The sequence below is a fragment of the Mustela putorius genome, unplaced genomic scaffold (genome assembly GCF_011764305.1).
Source record: "Mustela putorius furo isolate JIRA1106 unplaced genomic scaffold, ASM1176430v1.1 tig00003987_pilon_pilon_pilon, whole genome shotgun sequence".
Lineage (NCBI taxonomy): Eukaryota > Metazoa > Chordata > Mammalia > Carnivora > Mustelidae > Mustela > Mustela putorius.
The window spans coordinates 11,836,323-11,850,262 of record NW_025422126.1 but is presented as its reverse complement, the minus strand read 5'-3'; the positions used below and the strand labels follow the sequence as shown (position 1 = coordinate 11,850,262).

Sequence of the window (13,940 nt, the reverse complement as noted above, 5' to 3'; positions counted from 1 at the left end):
AATGTCTGGGTCACATAAAATTTTGCAAGCACATCTGTCTCCTGAAAATTCTTTTCTTACCCTCACCCCAGGAGATAACATGGCCATCCTATACCCTTATTTTCCTCATAGTTTTCTCCCATTAACTTCTGAGCTTTGCTCTTTTCCTATCTTTCATTTCCCTTTGTCTCTTTTATATTCTGTACAGGTCATTCTGCCAGATGAGAAGCAGTTCACACTTCTAAGTTTGCTGTACTACATTTTCCTCAGGCCTGAGCTTAGTGTGGACTGAGAAAAATCCACAGGCTGCAGTACATACATTTGGGAATCATCTGAGACTCAGTAACTGGAGACAAATGAAAACCAAACTATGGATATAGTCTAAATAGGTAACCAATCCTAAAGGATTACAGAGAACAAGAAACTGTAAACATAAGAACTGGGATAAAGAGAGAACCAAGTTAGTTGAGGAGTCTGAGGTAGTCCTGAGCCACGGGGGATGCCTAGCTGTTGGTGATGGGGCTAAGTACCTCCACTCTGGTCAGGTAAAATACAGAAATGCAAGTTTTATATCCATTTTTTACACTGAGCATAAATAAGTGATTTGCCTAAATTCACTAGGTTAGTCTATAGCTCAGATGAAGTTTCTGGCCAGTACTTTTGCCCCACAGCCTAGCAGCAGTACGCCACATCTAACGCTAGTGAGTGAGATTACAGAATACTTTCCCAACAACTGTTAATCCAACACAGAGATCTTGCAGTTAAGAGATGTGAAAAAGTTAAAAGATGTTAATTAATCAAAAGCAGAACTACATTGTTTTAGTATAGTATATATATAAAAATAAGGTAAAGTTACTTATTCTCTAAGAATCACTTTTTTTCCCATAAAAGATGGGGAAAAAGATTTCTTCACTCCTACTTCTTTGTTTTATGCAAAAGAAAACCTCCAAAATAAATAAACAAAAAACCAGAAAGCAAAACAACTTGTAAAATATAAATGTTACAGAAATGTGAGACATAATAAATATCATTATCGTTTAACAGGAACTAGACTAAATGTTTCCTTGAGTTGGTTACACACACACACACACACACACACAGTTGCCCCTGGTGGTGACATTTTTTTTTTTTCTTTTGGTGACTTTAAAGCACAGTCTTCAGTACTCATCCACTCTTTATAAACATTCTAAATCTGGTGAGTCAATTAACCTCTCTAAAATCCAGTTTTCTCATCTGTAAAATAGTAATAGTACAAGTATCTATGCTATAGGAAGTTATTAAAGATTAAATAAAATAAAGAAAAAATAAGATAATAATGTAATTACTATTTAATATATCATCATTAAAGTCCTTAGGTTTAGTCTAATGTCATGGCTGTTAGGAACCATACATTTGGTGGAAAGTACAATATACAACATTTGGCAACCATCTGCTGTACCTCGGCTAGAGTTCTAGGTGTTTGAAAAAAATTTTTGGGTGCTCACAACAAATCTTCACATTGCCTATTAATGTCTTATTTTATGGATGACTAACCAGAGCACAGAGAGTATAACTCACTTGTCCAAGGTCAGAGGCCTATAATTGGAAGAGAAAGGAATGGAACACCAGTTATTATGACTTCAAGGCTCTTGCTTTTTTCACAATGTACCCCAACTGAAGGACAGCATAAAAGCAACTAGATTTGTTAGTCAAGGACCTGTTACTATAATTACTTTCCATGGTTTTATTTTTGTATTTGTCTGAGCTTCATTCCTACTAAACTCAACTTAGAAATGTTTCTAAAGAAAGATAAAGCTTGGTGTTAATATTGCTCATACTTTCCATGGAAGGAAGACTTTTCCTGCATAGGAATGGTAATTTTATTTCTGCCCTTAAAATGAGAAATAGGTCAACCTACTTACTTATTGCATTTCTTAAATCATCTTCTGGGGTTTTGGCAGTTTAAGGCTTATAGGTCTTTTCTTGGCTATCTTCCTCTAAATCTCTTAAGGGATCATAGATATTCTATGCACATCCAATCAAATATTTATTAAAGAATATATAATATAACTGTAAATTTATTGTAACATTTTTCTTCTAAGGAGTTCAGAACCTTATGGCATAAATTACCTCATTTATCTTCATATACATTCCCAAGGGAAGAGCTTGGTAGTATTACCAGGTCAGATTAAAAATCAATGGGCAAGTGTAAGCCAGTTGTTCAGTTAGTCAGTCTATCATCGGGATTGACGGGGTTTTCACTCTTTTCAGGTAACTCTGCTGGAAGCAGTAACCATGCTGTGTTCTGGGGAGCAACATGTCCAGGCTAGTCTGGATGAAAACCTGAAGTGGCTCAGGGGGCCTCAGTTCACGTTTCTTTGGTCATCTGCCTATTTGCCCAGCTAGTGATGAAACAGTAACATAGGTCCTTGTCTCCGTTTGAGAAGTGATCAGCCGTTGTTTTGTCACACCGCCTCATGCTTCAAGGCTCAGATGAATTATTTTTCTGTAAGACTTTTTTTTTTTTTTTAATCCCAGAATGTATTTATTTAATATTATTTATCACAAGGGCTCAACTGGAAACTTGATTTAAAAAACAAAATCACAAAGAAAATTGACAACACAACTTAAAATAACAGTCATATAGAAATAAAGGAAAGGACAGATCATGTAAGGGAAAGCTAAAAAGACAATACAAGGGAGGAGTCAGGGTTCTTGGCTGGAGACCTGTTTTGAGTTTGTTTCTTGCAGATACTTTTTAAAGGTTATGGGTTCTTTTTGTTTTTGTTTTGGTTTTTGTTTCCAGAGCTCAGTAGCATGTGTGTTCAAAGGGCTGTGAATGTTGGGTTCTTCTAGCAGGCTCCGGATGGATAGTAGGATGGTGCTGACATACACAGGGTGGACCACGTATCCTCCGGGATGTCCAGGCAGATGTCACCCTGGGTGTGGATGTTGGGATCATAGCAGATGTGAGGAATTGTACCACGGATTTGTTTTAAGGGTAGCCACTGGGGAACTCCAGGGAGAGTTTATACCTCAGATCTTCCTATATTGTGCCTGCTGTTCTATGGATGGTCCCTGCATTTGAAAAGATTGTCTGATTTAGGGAAGACAGAAATTCCTTTGTTACCAGGCATCATCAGCTCCTGCTGTAACCTCTTGCCCATGGAGCGGGCAGTGCTCCAGCTGCCTTGGCTCCTTTGCGGGTGGTGACAACGCTGGTGGAGGCTGGGTCTAAATTCTGGGAAGCCATCTGGGAGGTGCTGGCAGGGACACAAGAGCTTGGGGAGCATGACTGCAACTATAGGGCTGCAGGCCCTCATGTCCACTGGCAAGGCTTTTATTTCTTCTCGGCAGAGTTACTCATGTGTCTAGACTTATGACAATTCGATGTAGTGAATATTTCCAATACAGTATATTGAATGAATGAATGTATTTTGTGTGCATCTTCTCCAAAAATCAAGAACTTCTACAGGCCAAGAACTATGTTCTGGATCCTCAGCACAGATCACAAAGCCTGGCACACAATAGACAATTAGAATCAGTTTGTTTGTTTGTTTACTTATTTATTTATTATTACCGAGAGAGATCACAAGTAGGCAGAGAGGCAGGCAGAGGGAGAGGGGGAAGCAGGATTCCTGATGAGCAGAGAGCCCAATATAGGGCTTGATCCCAGGACCCTGAGATCATGATTCAAGCCGAAGGGAGAGGCTTAACCCACTGAGCCACCCAGGCACCCTAGAATCAGTTTAGTAAATAACACAGGGAACTAGAATGCATATTTAATGTATGGAGATCAGACTACAAACCTATTGCCTCTAGTTGCTGTTAAAGCACATTCATCTGTGGGTTGATTTTCTGCTTCAAATGGCATCCTTCAAATTTTTTTTTTTTTTGAGTCTTACTTTTACCTTCTATAAAAAGGGGAGGATGATACTTATTTTTCTTTATAGGATGCTGTGGGAAGCAAATAGAATAAAGTGTATATATTAGTTTTCTAGGGCTGCTATAACAAAATACCACAGCCTGCAGGATCAAACAACAGAAATTTATTTCCTCTTGTTCTGGAGACAAGAATTCTACAATCAAGGTGTCAACAGAGTTGATTTCTTCTAAAATATCTCTCACTGGCTTTTAAGTGGCCATTCTCTCTATTTGTCTTCCCATGGTCTTTTTTCTGTGCATGTCGGTGCCCTTATCTCCTCTTCGTATAAACACATGAGTCATATTAGGTTAGCGCCTACACTTACAACCTCATTTTACCTTCATTACCTCTGTAAAGACTCTTTCCCCAAATACTGTCACATTTTGAAGTACTAGAGGTTAGGACTTCAACATGCAAATTTTATGGGGACACAATTCAGTCCAAAATATTATATAAAAGGTCCAATATGATACCTGCATGTAGCTGTCATTTTATTCATAGAATTATTATTACTATCACTTTTAGTCAAAGATTTCCAATAGATCACAAAATGGCTTTACTTGTTCCTATTAAATAGCTCCTATGGTCTCTTGCTCAGCTTGCTTGAAAAGAAAAATGTGTAGACAGGGCACAAGTAATTCTAGCATGAAAGATGGAGAAAGATGAAGAATTATCTTGAAGGAAGTACTCTTCTGAGCTCATTTACAGATTTAGCAAGAGCTCATCATAACTGGAAAAAGCAGATGACCTATCCAAAGAAGGTGATGCTATGAATGGTGGCAAATATTTTAAGAAGAAAAATGAAAGCACGTGGAGGTCTACTTGGCATTCAGGAGAAGGGACAGTGCGTCAGCTGCCAAGCATGAAAGGTATTAAAAAGGAACATTTTCATGAAAACCTAGCAGTCAAATTCGATGGGAAAAGAGTCATCAGCCACATGTCAACCTTGTGATGAGCTTCAAAGCCATCTTTCATGCCGTCATCTTCCCTTCCATCCCCCTGTCCTTTCTCTCTTATCTCTGTTCCTCTATTTTTCTTCTGCTTTCTTCCTCAAGAACAAATCGAATCCCTGTTACACAACAGACGTTGTCAGAGTACAGTGGTATATATGAAGGTAAATAATACCCTCAAGGCAATTAATGTACAGATATAAATAGGCAGTTCTTATTGTTTGTGGTGGTTATATGAAGCCATCATAAACACTGAGGTAGTGACTATGAACTGTTGTTCCCAAGGGAAATGCACACCACACACCCGCACATCCCTGCAGGCACATGGCACATAAATTGTCACCTTAAATCCTAGAAATAACTCAGGCTGGTATGTTCTATTTTCTTAACCTTTCAAAAGAGAAAACAAGGTACAGAACTCTTAAGTTACTTGCTTGAGGCCATACTACTAACAGATACTATAGATCATTGGAATTTAAACCCCATCCATCCAGAGCTGGAGTTTCATATACTACAGTACACTTCTTCCTACCATCTCCATTTTCTGGTCATATAAATATATAAATATATATACATATATATATATTTATATTATATATACATATTTATATATTATAGAAGGAAGGAGAAGAGATGACCATATATATCCATGGATATGGATATGTATATTTATACATCTCTTTATATACAATTATATATACATAGATGATACATATGGTATACTTTTATATCTGTCTATATATCAGATATATAAAGGATTAAATACCAATGTAAAGATTGATGAGTAAAGTTAATTACAGCTAAAAGATCTATAAGATTCAGGGGTTTTATTGAAAATATTTCCAGCATTTTACACAGAAGAGTGATTATCCATAACTCCATATGTAAGGTGTCTCTCTTAGGTGCCAAGAACAATTCTAGACTTTAAGTAAAAATTACTCTTTATAATAATCTTATAAAAGTGACCATACACTCTTCATTGTAATAACAGAAAACTGGAACTCAGAAAAGTCAACTTGTTAGAGACTGCACAGCCAGTAAATGGTAGAGTTGAGATTTGGACCTAGAATCCAGTCATCTAGACTAGTGCCCCTCCTGATCTCCCATAAGCAGATGTAGAATAGCACCTTCCTGGCTGAGATCTCTTCCTCTTGCCTCTGACTCGAACATCCTCAACCTGAAAAAACAAGGAATGGCAGTCAGAGAAACCAGAATTTGAAGAGGACAAAATGAGCATTCTTAGGAAGGTAATAGCAGAGAATGAGTGCTAGGTAGGCTTCTAAGTGTGTCCACGTAGATATTCATCTCAAAGGAGAGAGGGCTTACAGAGAAGGTATTTCTGAGAGAAGTGTTTTGAAAGACAAAGGAAATTCAGTTAGTCAATTGGTCAATAAAAAAAGACATGACCAGCAGGTAGAACAATTAAAGCAAGAAGGCAGGGAATGAGATAGTCTTCACCGAAGCTTTAGGGCCGTGGGTGTGGGAGAGCATGTACAACTGGCTGTTCTTGGCTCAGTAGGAGTCTGAGAGTGAGGTGACACCAAAACAAATGTGGTCAGTATAGAGAAAGCTAGTGGATGAAAATGGGTTTTGAATATGGGTTAGGATACTAGGTTTGGATATTTTCTGAAGCAATAAATTACATTATTATTTAAATATTTAAGGAAGAAAACTAAGTTTCAATAGCCAGCGTTTAAATGGTTTACATGAGGAATTCTTATTAAGAAGTTTGGGAGGGATGCCTGGGTGGCTCATTTGGTTAAGCATTTGCCTTTGGCTCAATCATGATCCCAGAGTCCTGAGATCTGGGATCAAGTCCTGCACTGGGCTCCTTGCTCCTTGGGGAGCCTGCTTCTCTCTCTGCCTGCTGCTCCCTCTGTTTTTGCGCTCTCTCTCTGACCAAAAGGGGGGAAAAAAAAAACAGTTTGGGAAGATAAGATAAAAACAAAGAGAAGGGCCAAACCAGAAGAGACTCTTAACTATAGCAGACAAACTGAGGTTTGCTGAGGGGTGGTGGGTAGGGTAGGGGGATGGGGTAACTGGGTGATGGGCATTAAGGAGGGCATTTGATGTAATTTGAGCACTGGGTATTATATTCATTTGATGAATCACTGAACTCTAGCCCTGAAAACTAATAGTAGATTGTGTATTAACTAAATTGAATTTAAATAAAAATTTTAAAAATTAAAAATATGGGAGACAGTGCAGTGTAGATCCCAGAACTCTGACTCTAGATCTCAAATTCTATTATAGAGGGGTGCCTGGGTGGCTCAGTGGTTTAAACTCTCTGCCTTCGGCTCAGGTCATGATCCCAGGCTCAGGTCTTGATCCTGGGATCAAGCCCCGCATCTGGCTCTCTGCTTAGCAAGGAGCCTGCTTCCCCTCTTCTCTCTGTCTGCATCTCTGCCTTCCTGTGATCTCTGTATGTCAAATAAATAAATAAAATCCCTGAGGGGAAAAAATTCCATTATAGAATATGTTCAGTAATAATAATAATAATAATAGATTCTTACTTTAATAAAGAATAAAGAAAGATTTATGACCTAACTCTTTGTGTTAACTGCAAAAATTAAAGTTTTTACCAGGATCTGTTGCCTGGAAATTATATCTGTTATTTCCATAACTGCTTTGCAATGCCATTAATAGGGAAGAAATTAGTAAAATAAAATAACATAAAATAGAGTATAACAAAAGCTTCGATTTTCATAAAGCTGGGATTGAAACATTTTTTCACCTGAAAATATAATGTTTGTTCTCCTGGGACTATCTCTGCATTGTCATTACTGTGTTGTCTTGTTTTGGTTTCATTTTCCCGTTTCTCAGTCACAGTGAAATTCTTTTAACAATATTTAATAAGAAAAGACATTCCCAGACCTTAAACGACACACATGCAAAAGCCCAGACAAGTAAACCTCAGGGACACATGGACACATATATTGCACTGAGTAGGGAAAATTTTTTTTTTTTTTTAAGATCTTATTTATTTGTCAGAGAGAGAGAGAGCGCGCACGCATACACAAGCAGGACGAGTGGCAGGCAGAGGGAGAAGCAGATTCCCAGCTGAGCAGGGAGCCCAATGTGGGGCTCAATCCTTGGGATCATGACCAGAGCCCAAGGCAGACCCTTAACTGACTGAGCCATTCAGATGTCCCTGAGTAGGGGAAGTTTTAATATGTCAAAAATGACATATCTGAGGTTAGGATGGAGAAAGTCCTACACTCTCTTGCAGTCTCACCTGGATCATCTGTCTGTATATGATCACCCCGTAACATTTAGAGCTCTGTGCTGAGCTGTGGGGATCAGCTGGCTAATCGCTCCTAGAATCACAGCTGCTTGTTTGGAACAGGAATTCTCTCTGGTATAAATATTAGTAGAAATGACTGTGAATAAATCAAGGGGAATTAACAAACAGAGTTTCGTCCAGAAATGTGTCCATTGCTTTATTGCTTTCATTATTTAAATGGTGACCTTTTGGCAGAATATTGTTTAATAAATAAGTCAGTGTTTGAAGACATACATGGTTCCCTGGTATATAGTGAGGCAAGCCAGGCTGTCTTTCAAATAACTGGTTAGGTGCAAATTTCCTTGTATTTATATATTTATGTATGTTTTATATTGTTAAAAACAGCCTGGATGTTAAGAAAAATGACTGGGTTTGAATTTTGACTTGCTGTTTACTGGTTGTGTGACATTTGACCTCAAATCTCAAGCCTGTTTCTTGAACTATAAAAGGGAAGCACCAGTGCCTACTTCAAACTATAAAGAATGTATGGGGCTATATATCACTTTAAACTTACTGCTGGTTATACTTGTTTTCAACTACCCTAGTAACAACAAAAATATGTTATTGTCACAAAGTGCAACATTTATATAGTCAAATTTAAGGTATCTGATGCCTGGATTTAGAAACACGCACTTGAAGTATACCGCACCCACAAAATTCAGCATGCTGAAGTTTTAGATCGGAAGTAAACATATGTGTACTAGATTTTTTTTTTTAATGAATAGGCTTATTTTTAGAGCTCTTCTGGGTTTATAGAAAATTGGGCAGCGCCCCACGATTCTCTCTATTATTAAAATTCCACATGGGGTAGTACATTTGTTACAATTGATGAACCAAGACTGATACACTGTTGTTAACTAAAATCAGTAGTTTATACTTGGGGTTCTGTCTTGGTAGTGTGGAAAGATAGACTCTGGCTGTTGTGGGTCACTGAAAGTCAGTGTGAACCAGAGTTTGCCTGTAACTCTCTGACTTACCTTACTGCCAGATCAAATGTTATCCAGGGGATATGATGCAAACTCAAACTCTCAGACAGCTAACGAGTAGTATTACATCTGTAGGTGTAAAAGTAATGAGGAGAAATAATTCCCTCTCCTGAAATATTTTCATGCCTTAATATTTCATTTAATTAACATTGACTCAATACTTACTATATGTCTGGCACACTCCTTGGCATGGAAGAGATAAGAACTGAAGAGCAATTGGTTCATTACCTACAGGAGATCAAAAAACGTTGGTTGGACACACAAATAAACAGAGTATTACAAAGTATTAAAACAGTGGCAGAGATAGGATGTGCCTAGGATATTAGGAGTGCGCAAAAGTGGGGAAGCTGAGTGCTCCTGGGAGAGAGGAGGAATCGTTTTCTTCCTCTTCATCCTTTTCCTCTGTTTCTTCCCCTCTTAATCCCTTCCCCTTTGTTTTTCTCTCCCTCTCCCTTTTCTCCTCCTCCTCTTCCTTCTTTTTCTTCTCCTGTACTCTGTGGGTCTTCCTGAGTTCCAATGATGTAATTTTGAGGACTGGGTAGCCTTTGATGTTTCCCTAGTCTGCAGTAAACGATCCTTTTTATGATTTGCCCGCTGCCTAAATCCCATTTCTTTTCCCAAATCCTACTTGCCTTGCAGGTTTAGTTGCCAGCCTGAATCGTTTTTGTTTCTCTACCCAAAGTAAAATCTCTTTTGAGGACAACCATGTGCCGCACACATTGTATCTTCAGTGCCCCACAGAGGGCCCTGTCCTTAGCAAGCGCTCAATAAATGGGGGATGAACATAGCACATTATGTTAAAATGTTACTGAATTTATGACTATGTCCACAAAAGTTAACTGAATTAACTAATTCTACTTAATTACAAGCAGGATAGTATTTCAAATAAAGTAGAACCCTATTGTCATCATAAAGAATCTGCAAAACTCATCCCTTTAAGCTTTTCAGAATCAGTGGAAGATGAAAGTTTTACAGAAGGAAAAAGAGTCAATACGTGCATATACACTGCATTCTGATAACATTCCTTGGAACATAATGCCCACATTAGGTAAAAGCTTACTTCCCAATGACCCTATCTAATAATAGGAAAACGAATGTTCAGGGTAATGAGAGAACTGGGCTCTAGTCCTAAGGTCACCATCAGACAGCTGTATAACCATAAGCAGGTTGCCTAATCTCTGGATGTGAGTTCTCTTCTCAATACTGTTAAGGATTCATGGGCACCTGGGTGGCTCCGTCAGTTAAGTGTCTGCCTCTGGCTCAGGTCATGATCCCTGGGTCCTGAGTTGTAGTCCCATGTTGGGCTCGCTGCTCAGCGGGGAGTCTGCTTCTCTCTCTCTCTCCCTCTGCTCCTTTACGCCTCCTCCCTTCTCTCTCAAATTAATAATAATAATAATAATAATAATAATAATAATAAATACTACTAGGGATTCATTCAGTGTTCTCTACAGTTATTTTCCACTTTAAAGGGGGGGGAAACATGGTTAGAGTATTGTCTTCCCAAAAGCTTTCCAAAGTATGTAAATAATTGAGGCAAAAAAAATCAGTTTCTTTAGATTCTTGGAAATTAAATCAGTTATTCAGTTACTACCTTGTATTGTTGAACCATTCAGAGATTAAAGCAGGCAGATTAAGAGAAGATTAAAGCATTTACTGCCCTAACCTAATGTTAGGGAATATTTGGTCCCTCTCTTGAACCTGAACTTGCATCTTGAAAGCAGCGCAAGTGTAGGATATTTGAGATATACAAGAGATACCTTCCTGTTGCCCATGACTGTCCTTCTATGAGAGTTGATACAGGAACAGGTTCTTTCCCTGTTCAGAATTCTTTGATGACTCTTCCTTTATAATTGTGCTTTGCAAGCAATGCTATATAATGTCCAGGTGAGGTCTTCCTCTATATGAAAATAAATAAACTGATTATCCTTATTTAGATAAGTTTGGGGGATTCTGTATATCTCTGGGAGTGTCTCAATGTACACTAACTTATGAGAGGTTTTGCGAAGTCCTGTAATTGGGAAATCTGCATTATTTCCCAATATCTTCCCTTTCCTAATTCCTCCTTACCATCAGAACTCTAGCACTGTCTCTCCATAAAATACTCTTCTGCTACTTCCTTTTCCCTAGGAGTTGGCTAAGTAAGCCAGTCCTGACTAATGAAATTCAAGCATAATTTGTGGGTAGGGCTTCTAGACAGACTACTACCGAAAGGAGAACTTGCTCTGTTGGCCTGCTCCCTCCATTTTCTTTCTTTCTTTTTCCTGTTTTGGACACAGACATGACACATAAACAGTCATTTTGTGACCATGAACATGCAATTGAATTGTCGGGATGGTAGAACAGAAAGATAGAAGGGTCCTGGGTCCTTGCACAACTCCTCCAGCCCACAGTTCTACCTCTGGACCTCTTGTTAGATCAGAAAAATAGGCCACTTATATAAGCCACTATTTGTCAGGCAGTCTTATTATTTGTGATAAAATAATTCCTAAAGGTTACAACAGAAATTTATTACTTTTAAACTCGAAATAAGATTTCCTGGAAACACTTTCAGTGATGCTGCCTATAGCCTATATTATGCTGCCTTTTTTTTTTTTTTGTAAATCACTGCTGTAACAAATTAACAAGAATTTAGAGGCTTAAAATAACAGTCATTTATTATCTGAAGGGAAGGAATCTGTCATGGGTCTTAGGGGCTAAAATCAAGGCAGGAGCAGGGCTGCATTGCATTCTGGAAGCTTCAAGAGAGAATTTGTGATTTTTTGTCCTTCCTAGCTCTTAGAGTCCACTTGCTTCCTTGGCTTCTTGTCCCTTCCTCCCACTTCAAAGCCAGCAATGTTGAGTCCCCCTCATTCTCTTTCTAGTTCTATATCTCGATCTCTCTGAACACATTTGGGGAAGGTTTTCAACTTGTATTTTTTAAAGATTTTATTTATTTATTTGAGAGAGAATGTCAGTGGGGGAGAGAGAGAGAGAGAGAGAGAGAGATCACAAGTGCTGTGGGGAGGAGTAGAGAGAGAGCAGGGAGCCTGATGTGGGGCTTGATCCCAGGACTCCCTGGGATCATGACCTGAGCAAAAGGCAGACTTACCCAACTGAGAGTACCAGGCACCCCAGAAGGTTTTCAGCTTTTAGGAATTTAGGAATTGGATTAGAACACTCTGGATATTCCAGGATAATTTCACCATCTCAAAATCTGTAAATTTATCACATCTTCAAAATCCCTTTTGCCACGTAAGGTAACTTTCTCAGTTTCTAGGGGTTTGGACATGAATATCCTTGGAGGCCATTATTCTGCCTACCATAACACTCCAGAGGATAAAGCTCAAACTCCTTAGTGCCAGTCTTTTGTGATCTGATTTTTTTTTTTTTTCTAAGATTTTATTTTTATTTATTTGACAGACAGAGATCACAAGTAGGCAGAGAAGCAGGCAGAGAGAGAGGAAGGGAAGCAGGCTCCCTGCTGAGCAGAGAGCCGGATGCGGGGGCTCAATTTCAGGACCCTGGGATCATGACCTGAGCAGAAGGCAGAGGTTTTAACCCACTGAGCCACCCAGGCGCCCCAGTGACCTGATTTTAATGTCACTCTTCTAGTCACCATTTTCTCCCCACTATTCATTTCTCTTTTCTATTTTTTCATTTATATAGATCAAACACCAGGTACAGACAAATTTTTTGGGGGGGTGGTTTATGATCTAAACCCATCCCTTTTTCAGGTCCTGGGCCAAGCATCCAAAAGGAGGTCCACCTACCTGAATAGTTAAAAATAGTTTTTAAAAAGTGCATGTATCTAAATAGTTAAAAACTGCAAATTGATTATCAAACCGTTAAGTAGATCCTATCTTCTTTCTTTGACAAAAATAATTTGATAATGTTTTTGAAGTCTCAATTCAATTTTGGAATTCTCTTCTGGCCTCAGAGTTCTACCCCAGAATGTAGTAACACAAAGAAAAATTACCCTAAACCCTCAATCTTTGTCCATGTTTTGAATCCTACACGTTTGAACAACCCAGTCCACTAAACCAATCTCTAACCAAGCCCCTCACTAAAAACCAACCCTTAGCTATCATTCAGTAATACTTAAAATAATGTGATACAGTCTACACTCAGAAGAATGAAGGTGGAATAAAGGACTGTATTTAGGAACTCCACTGACCTCTGCATCTAGAACATGGCCTAAAACATGAGGTTTGAGCTTTGGGTGGCAAGTAGTGTGACCTGAGGAAAGATGAGGTTGGCCCTCTAGAGTTCAGAATTTAGGACACAAGTTCTTCTTTCCCATATACAAGTGAAATACTGCTTATTTGTCTAGTTTAGAATTCTAGTCCTCATTTTTATATTAATATTCTCTGATTGATTTCTGAAGATCCACCTAATTTTTTAAACATTTTATGAGAACGTTGGTAATTTTCCTTCCTCATCCTAATTATAAAACATTTCTTGCCTTTCAGAACTTCAAAAAGACCCCTCTGTTTTTAGTAATAATAATAATAATAATAATAATAATAATGGTATTAAAATAGCATATACATGGAATGTAATATATATGAATATATAATGTAATTATATTTGTAGTATTATATAAAATAATACCCTAATATTTATTGAGGATATTTCATGTGTCATGTACTCTGCTTTCCAAGCTTTAGATATTTTCTAATTTACAACTAGAATCAATTAGTGCATTTTTTAGTTACTTACATGTCTCTTGAGCTTAGGGACTGCATTACACTCCTTTTTGTACCTCTAGTAGCTAGGAAGTACTTAGCACAGAATAAATTTTAGATAAATGTTTGCAAAATGAATGTATGGTTGCTTGGAGCTTTATTTTTGATGTCGTC

At 38.1% G+C, this 13,940-nt stretch overlaps 1 pseudogene; it reads right to left on the bottom strand.

Moving 5' to 3' along the window:
• Positions 1–2,664: 2,664 nt before the first annotated feature.
• Positions 2,665–3,211, bottom strand: LOC101681951 (annotated as a pseudogene).
• Positions 3,212–13,940: the final 10,729 nt, after the last annotated feature.